Genomic DNA, 18,643 nt, shown 5'->3' with positions numbered 1-18,643 from the left:
AATAACTTCCAAAATATTAAAATAATAGCTCCTCATTTATTCACTGTTATAAGACTCTGGATTCTTTCTACTGTAGTTGACAGAACCCAACTCAGACTAAAGCAAAGGAGAATTTATTTGCTCAGGGAACTGAAAAGTTCAGAGATATCTGCTAACTTCAGAAACAGACTAGAGTTCAAACATGTCATTGAATATCTGTATCTCTCTAGAATCAATCAGTGATTTACTCTGGTTACATTTATTCTCAAACAGATTTCCACCTTATGCTGGAAGGTGGCTAATGGCAGCTCCACACTTACATTCTTCCAGCTCAAAAGCTTCTCTGGGAAATATGGCTACCTAATAACTCAAAAACATTCCCAAGACTGAGTCCTAGCAGGCCATCTGGGGTCACCGTTTATCACTTCTGTAAAGTATAGTAGGATGCCCCAGACCTGAATGATAGCATCATCTCCACCGAATCCTCATGGGCTGAGAGTGAAGTGGTAATTTCAAGGCAATGGATCTTGGTGATTGATTGAAAAAGGCCCAAATATTAACAAAAATCAAGTGTGATTTCAAGTTCCTTAGTTTGGAAAACTGAGTACATGTTAAAACAGTGACAATGGCTAAATGTGAAAACAGAAACAGTAGCAAGTTTAAGGCAAGAATAGGATAACACCCAGTTTTGAACAATTTACTTTCAGGTGGCATTGGGATAATTACTTGGAATCATTTAAGAAGAAAATACATGTTCATAGATTATGTAAAAAGCTTAGCAAGTGAAAAAAATTCTGTTTATATAGTACATTTAATTGTATATATTATTTTGAGCTTTATATAAATATTATGTTTATAAAAAATCTGCTATCAGAATCCTTGTGTAGAGTACAACAGATGTTTCAGTGTATAATTGGTTGCTTCAGAGAGCAAGTATGACAGTGTTTTTTATTCTTTGAGCTTAAATAAATTAAAAAAATAATGATGCTTTAATAAAGATTGAAATAATGACAAAAATCATTCTTTATTTTACTAGGGAGCTAAGATTTTCAATAACAAAACAGGTCTGATATGTAAACCATGTATAAAGTTTAGAATCTGATTTTAGGTTGGTACAAGCTTAATAAAACATGGCTGCTGGTTCTCCTCTGTCCCCCAGATGACTTTCCCTTCCCCTTGGACAAGCAAAGAAGCCCCAGTTCCAGGGGAAAAAAAGCTATGGATACAAAATTTTAAATAAATTGGCCCCTAAGTAAAGGTAGCAAAAGTGTCCATATTCACTCATGCCTCACAGAGTTCCTTTCACACGGCTAAATGGCCATGTATTTTTATATTCTCTGTAAATAGGACATAAAATAGCATAATGGTTCAATGAGTTCCATCTCTGAAACTGTGGTCCAGTTTAGTCATTTGGGTTCTTTGACTGCAAGCAACAGAGGCTGATTTAGACTAAGCTAAACAAAATATATATGTGTATTGGAAGTTACAGTTTAGTCATAAAATCGAAGAGATTATGGACTGAATTATTTCCCCGTAAATACATAAGCTGAAGTCCCAATTCCCCAGTACCTCAGAATATGAACTGTATTTGGAGATATTCAATACTATCCTTAAAGAGGTAATTAAAGTGAGGTCTTATAGGTGGACCCTAATTCAATATGACTGACGTCTTTATAAGAGGAGATTGGACACAGGCATGCACAAAGGAAAGACCATGTGAAGACAGAGGGCCATCCACAAGCCTAAAAAGAAACCAACCCTTGATCTTGGACTTCCAACCTCCAGAACTATGAGAAAATAAGTTTATATTGTTTAAGCTTCCCAATCTGTGGTACATTGTTACGGAAGCCCTAACAAATATGTTACTGAACAACCAAGTCTCAGAAAGAATGCAAATAAGGTGATCTCCAGGAATTGTAAAAACTAGTGAATAGTTACCTCAGTATCAGAGCCTGTGTACTAAATAAGTGTAACTCTGTTCGTCTTTACACAAATTCAATCAAAGTACAAAATTCCAGAAGAAAGAAGCTGATTGGCTAAGGCTAACATTCCTACCTCTTGGCCAGGACAAAAAATTATCTTGTTTTACAGCTATACCAAAACTGCATAAAACAAGAAAGGGATAGCACCTAAATAATAAATACTTCCTACAACAACTATTAACATCTTTCAGAATGTCACACTCTCAACAGAGAAAGATCAAGTATAGAATCCTAAAGTCTACAGAGTAGGAAAAAGACCAGAATATTCTAAGACCAGACAGAAACTCTGCATGTCTGGAGAGGGATGGGCGGGCGTAGTATTAGGCTATAAGATCAGAGAGGAAGGGAGAGAGAGGCCGTATCTTTTAGAGATGGTTTCATAGGTCATAGAAAGAGGTTTACATTTAATTCTCAGTGCAATGTGAAACCACTGCAGTTTTATTTAGACCCCAGATAGCCAAATAAGACTCAATCTTGGAAAACTGTTTGAACTATTATGAAGGGGTAGTCATATTTCCTAGAGAAGCTACTGAGCTGGAAGAATGCAAGTGTGGAGCTGCCATTATCCACCTTCCATCACTTACAACAATGTGAATATACTAAAAACTCCTGAATTGTATAACGTTGAGGGTGAAATTTATAGAATGTAAATTAAGTTATATATCATTAAGCCCATTACTGAAAGAAAAAAAAAATGGAGATTTAACAGTAAATCAAAATTGAAAATGAACTGGTCAGAAAAATTTAAATCTCTTACCGTTGACCCAGTCTTTAATGAATGCCTTTGATGTGGGTGGCTTTCAATGGACAAACATCTACAAAATGACTTTCTTTTATTCCTTTGCAGCCAACTGAGTTAGAGTATCTCTATTAAACAAACAAGTTCTGTTTCTTGGACACATTTACATCCTTCTGTGAACATGGGTTAAGGTGGGAAAGACTTAAAAAGTCTATATTGCTCCATTTCTCCATCTGATATAATAACCATAGAAATCTGGATTTTTTTAGGTGTAGCATGATGTGCTAAGAAATCTATTCATGAGTTATTTAAAATACTAAGGAATATTTTTCTTTACACTTCCTTCCCCTTTTGCATGTGGGTGTTTCTGGTGTTCAGTTCTGTACTACCCAACAGGTAAATTAAACATCTGAACAGATTCCAGCAAAACAAGAGCACCAAAGTAGTAAAATTATTGAAATAATTTCATACAGGATTTTTTTTAAAAACCACAAAAGCTGTCATAAATCAAAAAATAATAAAATGTTTATTCGACTTCCTTACTCTATTTTATTTGGGGGTTATGTAATTTGAAATCCATATACAGAAACATGATCTTAGTTCAATAATGCTTTAAGGGTGTTCCTGAGTGTGTTTCATTAGAAGAGAAGAGAGGAATTGGCAAATGATTGAAATTTATGGAATCTCCTTGCACGTCTGTTTTTTCAGTCTTTGAAGGTATCATGTGTTCAATAAAATCTCCTGAATCTTTACTGACTAAATACTTCCTGTGCAACCATAGTACAGAGAGAGGATGATTCTTTTTAGCTGGCTCAGAGATGAAGACTTAGAATAGGCGTTAGAAAACATGGGGGCTCAAGCTGACCAAGAATAAGTCAAATGATTGATAAATGCACAGAGAATTATGGTAATTTTAGAGACTATGGATTTAGTGTGCTTATAATCATGATGGTTTAATTTTTTTTTCTCCAATCGTAGGCAGCAATCTGATAAGATGTTTGGTGTTCAGAACAGAGTTTTGTTTGTTTTTGTTTTTTCTTCTTTTTCCTGGCAAATATGTTGTTAGTAAGATAAGTGTGCTATAAAATGGGGGCTACTGGGGAGAAAACAGTTGAGACAATCAAGCTTGTGGTTCTAGTAGGTTTAGGGAAAAGATACCAAGAAGAGACATATAGACTGAGGAATTATCAAAAGACCGGAAATCTCCATGAGAACACAGAGCTGAAGCACTGCAAACAAGATGATGACGACCTTGGATTGATGGGTCTGGTGTTCAGAGAGTAAATACTGTTAGATGTTTCTGAGGTGGGGTTTTTCCAGGCCCTGAAGTTCCCAGGATGTGTCCCTGGGAATAGGTGGCTGTAGTGGACTCAGTGAGAACACTGCTGACATAAAAAAGATCCATGAGGAGTTACATGAACAGTAAAATATCTCATAATTATGGTAGAGGTTTTGGTGGAGGTGAAAGCTGTACATCATGTTTCTAAAGGAATAAGGCCAAGTCACTCAAAGGAGAGTAGCTGACTTCAGGTTTCCTGTCATTTCTCTATGCAACTAAGATTTGACTTTTTCTACATGATTTCCTCTCTGCGTCTCCAACTTGCTGACTGTAGATCCTGGTACTTTTCAGCCTCCATAATCCTGTGAGCCAATTCCTTATAATAAATAGCTTCATACTTTATTGGCTCTATTTCTCTAGACAACTCTAACACATGGAAGTAACAAAATTTGGGTAGGTCTTTTTGCCCCCAGTATAGATCTCTGTCCTACTCCCTCCCTTTCTATCTTCATGAAAGTTCTAAGAACGTCCTTATTTCTTTCATTAAATTTCTGACCTATCTCTCAGTGGGTATTAACCAAAACTGTAATTTAATAAGAATGCTTGAAGTATGATTTTTTTCCCAGCTTTAATTTAGCACTGCCTGTAGGTTTCTGGGAAGTTTCTCAGAGTACACAGGGGCCTGATTCATCTACACACTTACCTAAAAAGAAGAATTCACACTAAATAAAATAAGCACTTCTCCAGCAATGTAATAGTGTAACACCCATTGAGATGTCCTTATAAATAACCCCAAGTGAAGAACATTAGAAATAGGTACACATTTATATCCACGTCTCTATTATAGAAAAAATATGAAATATGGATAAAATATCTAGTATCCTTAATAATATCTATGTATACTTATATTCTGTTCACACATTGGCACTTATTAGTATGCTTGAATAACATTATTTGCAATGATAAAAACATTTTTATAGTACATTAAATATATTTTAAATTACATAATCAAATTAAACACTATTGTTATGCTATTTCCCTAGTATAAGCAATAAATAAAAGATTTAAACATAATATATCAAAACATAGGGCAAGATGAGTGCCTTTTAGAAGTTGTTTCTTATGGATAAAGAAGAGGTGGCACATATATACAATGGAATATTACTCAGCCATAAAAAGAAACGAAATTGAGTTATTTGTAGTGAGGTAGATGGACCTAGAGTCTGTCATACAGAGTGAAGTAAGTCAGAAAGAGAAAAACAAATACTGTATGCTAACACATATATATGGAATCTAAAAAGAAAAAAGAAAAAATGGTTCTGATGAAGCTAGGGGCAGGACAGGAATAAAGACGCAGACATAGAGAATGGGCTTGAGGACATGGTGGGGAGGGGGAAGCTGGGGCGAAGTGATAGTAACATCGACATATATACACTACCAAATGTAAAATAGATAGCTAGTGGGAAGCAGCCGCATAGCACAGGGAGATCATCTCGGTGCTTTGTGACCACCTAGAGGGGTGGCATAGGGAGGGTGGGAGGGAGACACAAGAGGGAGGGGATATGGGGATATATGTATACGTATAGCTGATTCACTTTGTTATACAGCAGAAACTAACACACCATTGTAAAGCAATTACACTCCAATAAAGATGTTAAAAAAAAAATGTTAAAAAAAATGTTGGGCAAAAGTGAACACAATATACAGAACATTAAACAAAACAAAAAAAGTTGTTTCTTAGTCTTGTGCATCAGAAACAGAAATAAAACGGAAATGACAAAAGTTAGCTTAATGATTATTTTACATTTACTAGAACAACATCTTCAGAATGATTACAGAGTTTCTGATCCAGGTCACACTATATAGACATGCACTGTTACCGGGTTTCACATCTAGAATAATATTTTTTTATTAGTGACTAAAATGAAGCCACCGCCCTTGAGCAACAAGGTACTGTGGGCTAAAGTGAGATCATCTTTTATCTTTCACAAAGTCTTAAGGGACTTGTGTTTATAAAACCTTCAAATATAACTGACTGATGTGATCTTGCGAAATACAAGTAGTTTTTAATGGGTTGGTTGGGACACTTTGGGAATTGCTTTTTTTTTTTGCCATATTCATTTTCCTTCATTTGACGATGCTTTCTGGCATTCAGATTCTGCCACCCAGCACATTGTGGGTGTTGAAGGTACACAATTACGTTTTTCTCAATGATTTTCTTGGCATAAAGAGCCAATATGGAGCCCAATAAATATCCCTCAGATGTGCAAATACATGAAGAGCACTCCAGGAGAGAAGTATAACTGAATAACAACCTTGAATTGCTCACGACACCATGGTTCTTAACTGGTCACATATATCTCCCTGAATATGCATTATTTGAATACCCTTCAAGCTTGATCCAACAGCAGAGGCTGAAGAAATGGATGCAAAAAATCCTTTATTCAATTTGCAGTTTTTCACTCTATTCTCATATGAATTACCACCTGAATTTTTTCTATCCATTATAAAATGACAGTTATTAAAAATGTCATGTGTTCATGGACTATAGGCATGTATACATCCATACGCACACAAATGAGTGTGTGTGCGTGTGTGTGTGTATACATATATATTATTGGGAAGAATGGAAACAATAAAATGAAGTTTATTCATTCACATGCTCACTCAAGCAATATGTATTAAATACATTTTATGTGTCAAACATTGTACTAAGTACTCTGGAAGTAACTCTTTGAACATCAGCTTACATTCTAAGTGGGAGGAGGGATACTGTTAAACAAAGAATTACATAAAATATTTGTTATTATGATAAGTGCACAGTAGACTACTATGTTCTGTGAGAATATCTAATTGAAGAATCAAAACTATTTATTTGGAGTAGGAAATTGGAAATAGGTAAATTTAACTGTGAAATTGACATTTAAGTTGCAACTTGGAGTATGAGATGCAAGGTCAAGAGGATTAACAAGTGATATCCATCATAATAGATCTATTCCTTGGACTATAAATTCAGAAATCTCTGAGGGATATGCCTCAGTAGAAAAGACTAGATAATGAATGAAAGCTGGGCATCAAGTCTGTGAATAATTACCAATACCCCTTACCACCGTTACAGATGAAATATCATTTTGCAGCTGAAGACTGAGGCCAAAAAATGTTTTTGAGAAGAAAACTAGTTTATTGCTTCTATTTCTCTGTTCCAGGTCCTATTTTCTTCATAAATCCTTTTCTCATTTTGACCCCCAAGAGGGTCCTGAAAAAGGATTATGAAATAGTGAAAGAAGAAGTATTTGAACAAAAGGCAAATAATAGACAGGAAAACAGAATATTACACATTTGTTGCAGACATAAATCTCTGTTGACAAATTCTGGCTTGCAAAATACGAAAATTCTTCCTTCCTGATGCTATAGAAATAGGGTCTAATTTAGTGCCAAGACATGGACTGGGGACAGGGCATCTGTTCTCAAGCATCAGTTCACAGAGTTGACAGTGAAATTTCATTGCCCCTGCCTGTATGGTCCTGTGCGATCTAGTGGTTCTCCAAAGCTTCTGAGCTATTCCTGGGGGACAGACATCTGCTTGTAGCCCCATTTGCATAATCTACCAGAACATCATTTCTATCTTGGTGTCTTGCCTCCCAGGTGGTAGAGCTGGGAAGCATGGCACAGCTCCCTTGCTCTTTCCCAACCTACATATATTTCCATGTTTTTCTATTCCCCTAGCCTGGGGGAATTTACTTGTAGTCTGAGTGAAATCTTTCTTTTTTCATGTTTCTTCAAACCACTTTGTTTAAGCCTATCACTATCAGACCTTTTGGAAACAAAAGCTAAAAACTAAAGTGTATTCATTGCTTTCTGCCCCGTAGCAAGGGAGGATAGAATTTTGCTGCCTGCTTTACTGGGGAAAATATAGAGGTAAAATGAAGAGGAAGAAATAAAACATAAAGATTTCAAAATATTTCCCAAAGATTTCAAAATATGAATGTGTGATCTAGAAGAAATGATTTAAAATGAAACAAAAATAGATAATCCATTGATAAGTGAAATAAAATTGAGCCTTCAACTGCAGTCTCCAAATCCAGTCTGCCAAGCCTTTTTATTTGATCTCTGGAATCTGCAATATGTAAGGTCTAGTACATACTAGATCTAAATGTTTGTCAAAATTTTCCAAAAAATGTGAAGTGCATATGTTTTCATAATAGATTTTTTCAAAATACTCTTTTGTGGTATTTCTGAAATTACATATATGGCCTAATTCCCTATTATACTATACCTACAGATCTTCTCAAGAAAAGATAGCTTACCACTTAGAAATATAGGATACAAAAGTCCATGTATATGGAAAAGTTTGTACAAGAGTTTACAAACTGGCAGGCCGCCAATTAATCTGCACTGAGTCACGGGCTGCCTTCCCTAGACAGCAGATTCTGAATCAGAGGTTAGCATGTAGGCATCTTATTAGGAAGTGCTATTGGGATTACCACCTGTGGAATGGGAGGGACTGGACTAGAGAATTTGCAGTCTTCACGATGGCCCCAGCCAACCCCATGGGAGCTCTGAAGCTAAGATGGCCTTCTATATTTGTCTCAAGTTCTGGGGAGGGGGCTAGACATTTGTATCCACGTTACTGAATGTTGGCTGCTCCAATAGATATTTGTGCTTAGCTACAAGCATCTTCAGCTGATGGAATTTGGAAAAGGATTCACAGCACTCGCAGCAGGTAGAGAAATAAGTGCTTCAGTCTTGAAAGGAGATTTGCAGCAAGAGGCATACCACAACATCCATTACACATAGTATTTAAGGAAGAAGATGAAAAACAATGGTGTGCATATAAGCAAATAAGTCAATGGAACAGAACTGAGAGCTCAGATATATCCCCAAGCAAAAGTGGAAAACTGTTATACAATAGAGGGGATTTTATAAAGCAGTGAAGAAAATAGAAACCATTTTATGCTTGGTACTGGAATAATTGCATTACAATTACAACAAAAAATAGATCCTTAATACTACCCATTCACAAAAATATATTCCAGATAATAAAGGATTTTAATGGAAAAATACTTTAAAGCTATAAGAACATATACTAGATGTTTTTATTTATAGGAAGAAATCATTTATTAGATAAAACCCAAGATCAGATGCTATTAAGAAAAAACAAAATAAAGTTGACAACATTAAAATTAAAAAATGTGTGTGACAAAATATGCTGGAAACAAAGTAATTGACTAGGAGAATGCAATGGTTGAATATGTAACAGCAAAGTATTTTTTATTTATATAAATTAATATGAAATTTTTAAATAATTTTATTAATTTATAAATTAATATGAAAGATGAGCAACTAAGTAATAAAATGGATAAGAACTGTAAATAGGTGATTCCACTAGGAAGAAATACAAAGAGGCCATAAAATATTTTTTAAAATCTTAATAGTAAAGATATGCAAATTAAAACAACAATGAGATATGTCAAATGTATCAGATTAGAAAAAAGAAAAAAAAGGCTGACAATATTGCCAATATCAAGACTGGTGCAAAGGAGACAAGAATTTTCATGTATTAGGGCTGATGAATTGATGTATTGGTAAAACAACTTTGGAAAACAATTTTGCAATTTCTAATAAAGGTGAAAATGCACGAGCATAAAATCCTTCAAGGGTATTTTATACATGTATAATAAGGGACATGTAAAAGGATATGCATTATAACATTATTTGTAATCTAAAACATTAGAAACAACCCAACTCAAATGTTTGTAGAGTGGTGAATATAAAATTGAATTGTAATACAGAAAGTCTAGAAAGTGATATTTAGTGAAAGAAGCAAATGACAGATTGATATAGTATAATAACATTTTTGTAAACTAAAAACATAAACTTATCTAATGCACAAACACACATGTGGTAAAAATACAAAAGCATGTACTTTAAAGGCATATAACATATTAAGATATTATTTGACTTTCTCAAGGGAGTAGAAAAGAATCTGGAAAGACACAAACAGAACTACAGCTTGATTTGTAATTTTCTATGTCCAAAACATTTTAGCTAAAGAGAAAATACATGTTTACGTTTATAATCTCCTGCTACGTGGCAGAATGCATGGGAATTACTCTCTACACATTTCTATATTTGAAAAACTCTTCAAAATAAAATAACTATTGTCAATTTGTCAGTTCTTCCTAACTTAACCTATAGATTCAATGCAATCTCAATAACAATCCCACCAAGTTATTTTATGAACATTGACAAATTGATTCTAAAGTTTATATGGAGAAGCAGAAGATCCAGAATAGCCAATATGCTATTGAAGTAAAAGAACAAACTTGGAGGACAGAAGTTACCTGACTTCAAGACAACATAAGACTACAGTAATCAAGACAGTGTGGTACTGGTGAAAGAACAGACAAATAGATCAATGGAAGAGAACAGACAGCCCAGAATAGACCCCCATAAATATAATCAACTAATGTTCAACGAAAGAGCAAAGGCAATACAATGGGGCAAAGATAGTCTCTTCAACAAATAGTGTTGGAACAGCTGGGTGTCACATGCAAAAAAGTGAATCTAGACACAGACCTTATATCTTTCATAAAAATTAACTCAAGATAAATCATAGCCCTAAATGTAAAACACAAAATTATCAAAATCCTGGAAGATAACCTGGATGACCTTGGGTATGGTGATGCCTTTTTTAGATACAATACCAAAGACACAATCCATGAAAGAAATAATTGGGAAGCTAGACTTCATTTGAGTTAAAAACTTCTGCTCTGCCGAAGACAATGTCAAGAGAATGAGAAGATAAGCCACAGACTGGGAGAAAATATTTGCAAAAGATATATCTGATAAAAGACTGTTATCCAAAATATACAAGGACCTTTAAAAACTCAAAAATAAGAAAACAAACAACCTAAGTGGGCCAAAAAGACCTTAACAGACAACTCATCAAAGAAGATATACAGATGAAAAATAAGCATATGAAAATATGTTCCATATCATATGTCATCAGGAAAATCAAATTAAGACAGCAATGTGTTACCACTGCATTTTATTAGAATGGCCCAGATCCAGAACGCTGACAACACCAAATGCTGGTGAGAATGTGTAGCAAGAGAAACTCTCATTTATTGCTGGTGGGAATTCAAAATGGTACAGCCACTCTGGAAAACAGTTTGGTGGTTTCTTAGAAAACTAAACCTACTCTTACCATATGATCCCATTATTGTGCTCCTTGGTATTTACCCAAAGGAGCTGAAAACTTACATCGATGCAAAAACCTGTGCGTGGGTATTTATAACAACTTTACTCATAATTGCCAAAACCTGGAAGCAACCAAGATGTACTTCAGTATTGAACGCATAAATATATTGTGGTACATCCAAACAATAAAATATTAGTCCATGTTAAAAGGAAATGAGCTATCATGCCATGAAAAGATGAGGAGAAAACTTACATGCATTTTGCTAAGTGAAAGAAGCCAATCTGAAAAGCTATATACTATATGATTCCAACTATAGGACATTCTGGAAAAGGCAAAACTATGCAGAGAGTAAAAAGATCAGTAATTTCCAGGGGCTCAGCTGGGGGAGGGCTGCATAGGTGGAGCACGGAGGATTTTTAGGGCAATGAAAATACTCTGTATGATACTCTAGTAGTGGATACATGTCATTCTACATTTCCCAAACCCAGAGAATGTACGAAACCAAGAGGGAACCCCGATGTAAACTGTGGACTTTGGGTGACAGTGATGCGTCCATGTAGGTTCACCAATTGTAGCAAATGGGCCCCTCTGGTGGGAGAAGTTGATAATGGAGAAGGCTGTGCACGTGTATGAGTAGGGGATGTGTGGGAAATCTGCACATTCCTCTTAATTTTGCTGTGAACTTAAAATTTCTCTTAAAAAATAAAGTAAAAAAGTGTAATATTTTTACCACATAAATAAAACACTATCTCCTTCTTACCTTAAATATAAGAAGCTATCCAGCAACTCCACTCCTAGGCATATATCCAGACAAAACTACAATTCGAAAAGATGCACGCATCCCTATGTTCATAGCAGCACTATTCACAATAGCCAGGACATGGAAACAACCTAAATGTCCATAGACAGATGAATGGATAAAGAAGATGTGGTGTGTGTGTGTATACACACACACACGCAATGCAATACTACTCAGCCATTAAAAAGAATGAAATAATGCCATTTGCAGCAACATGAATGGACCCAGAGATTATCATATGAAGTAAAGTAAGTCAGAAGGAGAAAGACAAATACCATATCACTTATATGTGGAATCTAAAATACGACACAAATGAACCAATCTACTAAACAGAAACAGACTCACAGTCACAGAGAATAGAATTGTCATTGCCAAGGGGGAGGGGGGATGGAGGAGGGATAGACTGGGAGTTTGGGATTAGCAGATGCAAACTATTATATATAGCATGGATAAACAATAAGGTCCTACTGTGTAGAACAGGGAACTATATTCAATATCCTATGATAAACCATAATGGACAAGATTACGAAAAAGAATATATGTATGTATAACTGAATCACTTTGCTGTACAGCAGAAATTAACACAACATTGTAACTCAACTATACTGCAATAAAATTTTAAAAATAAGAAGATATGTGGCATTTTGCTAATGTAGTTTCAAAGTATAAATTGGCTGGAGCTTCACGGTAACTGCCTCTTTCCTATAAAATGTATTATCTCCAGTTTAGTGTCTGATTCCTGGTTTTGCTAGAATCGTCTGCTTCCAACTCTCCTCTCATAATTCATGCCTTCTCCATTCTGTATTACTCCATTTTATCTTGGGTTTTAGATCAGATACTACTCCAGATGAAGTAATCAATAGATAATGTGAATAAAGTTGATCCAAATGACTAAGTGAAAGTCATCAATAACTATTTCATTGACTGATATTTATTTATATCCTATCTTCTTCCCTGAAAGTTTTGAGGAGCATCACAGAAAAAGAAAAATGCAAAGTATAGAATAGAAATAGAAAAACAGGGACAGGAATAAGAGAAGACGAACACAAACAAAAGTCAGCTATAATTCAGTTTTGACTTTGAGCTTCCAGGCAGCAAGGTCAAAAGGAGAAACATGCTCAGTTGTACAGTCTGTGAAAAGAAGAATGTGTCAATTTCTTATCAAGGCAAATATTTTCCTGTCACTTAGTTTTACAAGATATTTCCCAGGTGGGACTTATAATATAATAGATACTAACTGAGGTAATGGGTATAATTTATTTTGATTTCTTTCCTGTAGGAGACTTAAAAAAAAATCTCAGTTTGTAACTTAGAAATGCAACCCAGGAAGAGTAATTCTGGGAGGAGCTAAACTAGGGTGGTTCAACTATTTAGGCCTTTGATGGCCTGAGTGCTTTAACTGAGCATCAGGTCTTTTTCTATTAGCCATTGGAGAGTGGCTGGATTAACCATATCAGATGACAATGGAATTCAGGCAGAATATCTTAAAATATTAAGAAAGATATTAAGAAACATATTGAGAAAGTATTTCTCAAATTTTTCACAAGCCTCTCACCAGGCTTCTGCACTTAATTTGTGCAGACTGTGCCTGGCCCAGCAGCTGAGTGTGCCAGTGGCAACAGAAACGTAGCCAGCACTCCTCTCCCTACGCCTTCAGCTCAGAGTAAGGGGTATCTTGTTGTAATTAATCTACCTACAGGGGGTTCCTTGCCTGTGAGAGACCTCTTAGAAGGCAGTTTAACATTCACTCATCTTCCTTGGCCACCTACCTTATAAAGGATAACAAAACTAGACAAGAATATCCCTTGCTATTGGAATTAGTTCATTCCTAGATTTCTACAGTAAGTATCAAAGGATTTTTATAGGATTCATCTGAACATTTATCTGTATAAATTCATTTCCTAATTCAGAAAGCAAGGAATCTCTTATAACATTCTCAGCTTCTTCTGTAGCCAGAGGTGGCCCTTTGATTTGGTCCTTTATTTCTTCTGTTGCATGGAAGTATGATGACAAACCCAGGTAGCCATATTGCAACCATGAAGGAAGGCTACATGAAATTCTGCTGTGTCAGCACTGGCATTACTTAGCTGCCAAAGCCAGGGGCTGCCTACCTCCATCCTTTTCCTACTGTAAGAAAAAAAAATAAGCCATTTTCTTTATACCACTGCAAGTTTGGTTTTCTGTTTTTACATCTATTGCATTCCTTACTCATACAATGCCATAATAACAAAGCACACAGCAACAACAACAGTAAATTCACACAAAGTCCACAGAGCTACACAGCTCTTTTAATTCTGACATATCAGATACTGTACTCCTAGCATGTTCTCTCCAAAACCTGTTAAAAGTACTTTTAAATAATCCATTTGTTCCTTTGATGGTCAGAGTTTGTTAGAGAGCTTTCACCAGTTGGGTTTTTTGTTTTTCTGGGGCAATATCATCAGTCACTGATGAGTCATTAGCTCAAAATTTTGCATCAAACACCTCTTAGCTTCTTCTCTGAATAGTCCTCCACACCATCACTTATTTTTTCCTCTCTGAGATTAGATCATTCATATATAATTTTGTATCCTGCTACTTTACCAAATTCATTGATTAGCTCTAGTAGTTTTCTGGTAGCATCTTTAGGATTCTCTATGTATAGTATCATGTCATCTGCAGACAGTGACAGCTTTACTTCTTCTTTTCCGATTTGGATTCCAATACACTAATGATGAAAAATCTGAAAGTGAAATTAAGAAAACACTCCCATTTACCATTGCAACAAAAAGAATAAAATATCTAGGAATAAACCTACCTAAGGAGACAAAAGGCCTGTAGGCAGAAAATTATAAGACACTGATGAAAGAAATTAAAGATGATACAAATATATGGATAGATAGACCATGTTCTTGGATTGGAAGAATCAACATTGTGAAAATGACTCTACTACCCAAAGCAATCTACAGACTCAACGCAATCACTATCAAACTACCACTGGCATTTTTCACAGAACTAGAACAAAAATTCTCACAATTTGTATGGAAACACAAAAGACCCCGAATAGCCAAAGCAATCTTGAGAAAGAAAAACGGAGCTGGAGGAATCAGGCTCCCTGACTTCAGACTATACTACAAAGCTACAGTAATCAAGACAGTATGGTACTGACACAAAAACAAATATAGATCAATGGAACAAGACAGAAAGCCCAGAGATAAACCCACGCACATATGGTCACCTTATCTTTGATAAAGGAGGCAAGAATATACAGTGGAGAAAGGACAGCCTCTTCAATAAGTGGTGCTGGGAAAACTGGACAGCTCCATGTAAAAGAATGAAATTAGAACACTCCCTAACACCATAAGCAAAAATAAACTCAAAACGGATTAAAGACTTAAATGTAAGGCCAGACACTATTAAACTCTTAGAGGAAAACATAGGCAGAACACTCTATGACATAAATCACAGCAAGATCCTTTTTGAACCACCTCCTAGAGAAATGGAAATAAAAACAAAAATAAACAAATGGGACCTAATTAAACTTAAAAGCTTTTGCACAGCAAAGGGAACCAGAAACAAGACAAAAAGACAACCCTCAGAATGGGAGAAAATATTTGCAAATGAAGCAACTGGCAAAGGATTAATCTCCAAAATTTACTAGGAGTTCATACAGCTCAATATCAAAAAAACAAACAACCCAATCCAAAAATGGGCAGAAGACCTAAATAGACATTTCTCCTAAGGACATATACAGATTGCCAACAAACACATGAAAGAATGCTCAACATCATTAATCATTAGAGAAATGCAAATCAAAACTACAATAAGATATCATCTCACACCAGTCAGAATGGCCATCATCAAAAAATCTACAAACAATAAATGCTGGAGAGCGTATGGAGAAAAGGGAACCCTCTTGCACTGTTGGTGGGAATGTAAATTGACACAGCCATTATGGAGAACCATATGGAGGTTCTTTAAAAAACTAAAAACAGAACTACCATACGACCCAGCAATCCCACTACTGGGCATATACCCTGAGAAAACCATAATTCAAAAAGAGTCATGTACCACAATGTTCACTGCAGCTCTATTTACAATAGCCAGGACATGGAAGCAACCTAAGTGTCTATCATCCGATGAATGGATAAAGAAGATGTGGCACATATATACAACGGAATATTACTCAGCCATAAAAAGAAATGAAATGGAGGTATTTGTAATGAGGTGGATGGAGTTAGAGTCTGTCATACAGAGTGAAGTAAGTCAGAAAGAGAAAAACAAATATAGTATGCTAACACATATATATGGAATCTAAGGAAAAAAAAAAAAAAGGACATGAAGAACCTAGTGGCAAGATGGGAATAAAGACACAGACCTACTAAAGAATGGACTTGAGGATATGGGGAGGGGGAGGGGTGAGATGTGACAGGGTGAGAGAGTGTCATGGACATATATACACTACCAAACGTGAAATAGATAGCTAGTGAGAAGCAGCCCCCATAGCACAGGGAGATCAGCTCGGTGCTTTGTGACCACCTAGAGGGGTGGGATAGGGAGGGTGGGAGGGAGGGAGACGCAAGTGGAAGAGATATGGGGATATATGTATATGTATAACTGATTCACTTTGTTATAAAGCAGAAACTAACACACCATTGTAAAGCAATTATACTCCAATAAAGATGTTAAAAAAAAAAGTAGAAACATTAAGTCATTTAATATGGCAACATGAAGGACACAACTGTTCCCATGAAGGCCTCTGAACTTTCCATGGCACTTTCAAATGTTCATTTTTATCACTTGCTTTGAGAGTATCCCTTTAGGAGGCAGTAGGTTTGGAATTTACACCTTATCCAAGTCCAACAGAATCCATGCTAATAGACTTCCATTCTGCTTGTTCTTCTATAACGTTTCCCCAGATCTCATCACTGGGCTTGAACCCAAAATTCTGTCCTGTCTCTCCTATACTCCAAGCATCCGATAATAGGCAAACATTCTGGGCCTTGGGTAGCACTGCCAGAAGATGATGCTCAGTAGCCCCGCAGTGGCCTGAAAGAGTTCATGCAGCGTACTAAAATGCTTATTCTACTCCATGGAGGTGTGACAGATTCACGAAGCAGCAAGATCAATAAGTAGCTGTCAATTAGCACATTCCTTTCCAGAAGGTCCACGAAGTACACTCGAGATTCTACATTGTCTAGGTTTGCTTTCTAGTGCGCTGTGCAGTCCATCAAAGTGTCATACTGTATCATCACAATCTGAAATTTTACTGTCAAGTTTGGGATATAGTCTCCTGAGTTAAAAGGCTCCTTTTAGGAGCTAGTGACAGTAACCCACTTACCTGAAGCAAAAAAGAGGACTTTATAAGAAGGCTACAGTGCTTTCAGGAGGAACTCAAGGGCAGAAATGACAACTAGATAATGAAGGAATGAAATCAAGGAGGCCATCAGAAACCTAGGTAGCTGCTCTCTCAGATTCTGGGGTTGCAGTGACTTGTCTCTGTTTCTTTCTGTAGAAAGAAACATTTCTGCTTTGTTTTGTTTTTTTTTTCCCTCTCTCTACACAGATATTTCTCTGATGTTGCATGAACTTGGCCAAGCATACCCACCTCCAACACTGGCGGACTTAGTAAATGACACAGCCCAAACTTTAATTTTCGACCCCATTTCTAAACGATGGAGAAAGAAGACTTGATCTGACCAAAAATGATGATGACAATGATGATGATGGTGATGATGGTGGTAGTGGTGTTGATGGATGTTTTTATTTCGTGTCTACTGTGGGCAATTCCCCATGATAAACACCTTCATGCATTTTTCACTTAATTCTCATGGAGACCCTGTAACCCCATTTTATGGGTGATGAAGATGATGCCTAGAGATGATAAATAATTTGCCTAAAGTAACTTGCCTGCTAATGAACCCAAGTTACCTGATTCCAAAGTGGTCTAAACAATGGAGGGTTGAGGTAGGATCCAGTAGGACGAGCATGATGAATAAGGCTCCACCCCATGAGACAGCAGGGCAATTCTCAGAGAAAAAGTGCTCTTATGAATTGTTTACACAACCCCATTATGGTCTAGTATAGATGTCTGTGCCTTTTCTCAAATCCTCTAGTGAGGAGCATGGACATCTCCCTCTGTTGGACTCAGTTTTCTCTTCTAGTCTTTTCATCCATTACATTCTTCTTTGTTTCCTATATTGCAGTTTCTCAGAGTTATATGTTGTTCATAAACACTGTGAATTGCCATGCCTCTGAGCTCATCATGCAGCCTGGAAAGGCCTTTTCTAATCTACTAAAAGTTTATTCAACTGTTGAAACTCAGTCCAAATGTCATCTTTTTCATGAAATAATCACTGATCCCTCCCTCCCTACAGAGATGCCTCCTCACTCTGTTTCCATAAGCACAGTGTTAATAAATTATATCTTTTGCACTTAGCGTTCTATCTGCTCAATCACATTGATTATGAATATCTACAACGTGAATTTCCTGAGGGTAAGCATTATTTTTAAAAAAATAACTATATCCTCAACATATGACAGTAAATAAAGTCTAAATTGAACTGATACTGGCTGAACAGGAATAAATCATGAATTCGTATGCCTGTGTTCTTTTAGATATGATATTTTGGTCCCTCTATATTTGTGTCTTGAGGTTTGAAATCCATATTGCCTGCCTATA

General features: G+C 36.0%; 1 long non-coding RNA gene across 1 annotated transcript in view; it reads left to right on the top strand.

Moving 5' to 3' along the window:
• Window positions 1-18,643, top strand: part of LOC309658285 — a 126,331-nt gene that overhangs the window by 14,159 nt on the left and 93,529 nt on the right. The window lies entirely within an intron of this gene.

The sequence above is a fragment of the Balaenoptera physalus genome (genome assembly GCF_965194825.1).
Source record: "Balaenoptera physalus genome assembly, chromosome: 3".
In the NCBI taxonomy this organism is placed as follows: Eukaryota; Metazoa; Chordata; class Mammalia; order Artiodactyla; family Balaenopteridae; genus Balaenoptera; species Balaenoptera physalus.
This window is presented reverse-complemented; position numbering and strand designations above follow the sequence as displayed.